Source organism: Corvus moneduloides, chromosome 4 (assembly GCF_009650955.1).
Source record: "Corvus moneduloides isolate bCorMon1 chromosome 4, bCorMon1.pri, whole genome shotgun sequence".
Classification (NCBI taxonomy): domain Eukaryota; kingdom Metazoa; phylum Chordata; class Aves; order Passeriformes; family Corvidae; genus Corvus; species Corvus moneduloides.
Window position 1 is genome coordinate 4,167,135 of NC_045479.1, and position 2,091 is coordinate 4,169,225.

Sequence of the window (2,091 nt, forward strand, 5' to 3'; positions counted from 1 at the left end):
AAGTAAAGAATGGCTTCAAAAAAATATTTAGAAATCTGAAATTTTGTTCATGTCTTGTTAAGAGCTGTAATTAAAATCTATTTGTCTTCATGTCCCTTCCTATAGGTGAATGTCACAGAACATTGTTGTGGCACCTTTGCTGCGTGCAACACCTACGAGGAAAGCTGCTGCCTTTCATAGCAGCTGCACTTCCCAAAATGATTTGAATTGTCTGTCTGTTTATAAGGTATTGCATTATTAGTCTTTTCTGTACAGTTTCAGATCAAATACCCATCTTGTGAGCTGTTTTAATAGCTTACATTTAAAAAAAACCGCAAGAAGAACACACACAATATGAAATTCCAGACTTAATCTAGCCAAAAGCCTCCATAATTCACCTTCACTAGGTGCATACTCAGTGAGACATTTCTTAATTATATGATGCAAATGATTATTTTCCCCCTGGAACTCAGCCTTTTCCACCAAGCCTCACCCTGAAGGACATTGTTGCTGATAATCCACCCAGGGAGCACGTTCCTCCCAACAACTTGCTCCCACAGCCATTAGGACTAATTAAGGCTCTAAGCAACCACCAAAACCTGCCTGTTGGCAAAGACCACAGCTCCAGGACTACATTTCATATTCCTTGCCAAAGCGAGCTCTAGCTGACAAGCTCCACTAAGGAGCAGCACAGCAGTAAAACACCTGAATCCAGGTCAAAATTCAGTCTGTCTTCAAGCCCAGCCTGTGTGTGTGTGCTCACACCCTCTTCCTTTCCTGAATCCAGGTCAACATTCATCCCCTCTGACTTCAAGCCCAGCCTGTGTGTGTGTGCTCACACACCCTCCCTTTTCCCACATACTCTGGGATGGCGCAGTGGGAGCCTCTCCCTTATTTCTGCCTCTTTTCTGAGCTGCACAAGAGATCGTGAGGGGCACAGACAATCTCTTTCCCCAGCACGTTGGTTTGCACGAGACTTGCAGCTTGTGCAGGGAAAAATCTCCTTGCAACAAGAACTCCCAGGCCCACGCAAGAATCCCATAGAGAGGAAACGCCATGTGCTTGTGCTAACCAAGATGAAGTAAAGAAAAGCCATAAATCCCATGGGTTATGAAGTCATACAACTAAAAATACCACAGGCTTTTGACACTTGTCTTCAGAGAACCCATTTTCAGCACATTTCTGCAGTCTGTCTGAGCCTGGTTACACAAGGAAAAGAGTTTTCTGCTGTTTCATTTAGGTAGACGTGACCATGAGATAACAACGAAGAAGGGACATCACCCATGGCATGCTACAAACCTGCTGGAAGAAGCACTCACACACTGTTGGCCCTTTGAAACACAGAACTCCTCAGACAGCTCTTCCTTAGTCAAGCCTTAACCTTTCAGGACTTAAAAAATTTCCTTAAAAAGTTGAGATATTTCACAGAGGAAAAACCAGTTTGTTAATTTTTGTAACTGATGTAGATTCTACATAGTAAAAGCCAGACCAATAAATACTGGGGAGAGAAATTCTATCACTGAATAAAACCGCCTTCCATTTTTTCCCACTTTGCCATGATCAACCTGTCATCTCAATAAATGTATTATCTCAACCTTCAACGTGCATAAAATCTATTTTTGCAATTGTATTACAAAAACTTCAAAAATATTCACTTTATATTCAGTCACTGAATGAGCCTCCCCATCATTGCCGTTATCGAAGAATTTCAAAACTGCAACAGTCAATCCTTTCTGCAATGTAAAAAGTATATTCTTCTAATATTTGAAAAACATTGGACTCTCCACATTCTCAAAGCATTTAACTCTGCCATGCAGGTCTTCAGAACAGCCAAAGGAAGAATGAATTAGTTATTTTTCAACAATAGAGAAATGGACAACTTGGACACATTTGAGTAATTACCTATTTTGAAGGATCAGTGGCCAAAACCAATAACATGTCCTTTCAAAATACCAGTAATTGTTCTTCCATCTGAAGAAATATGAGAATATTGTTACAGAAACAAGAAGTTTTAAGCTGAACATGACTGAACAAGTAGGTGAATCTTGGAAAGCAAAACTTTCATGTGATATCTGATTTGTGTAGTTTCTACTCCAGCCTACTCTCCTTCTA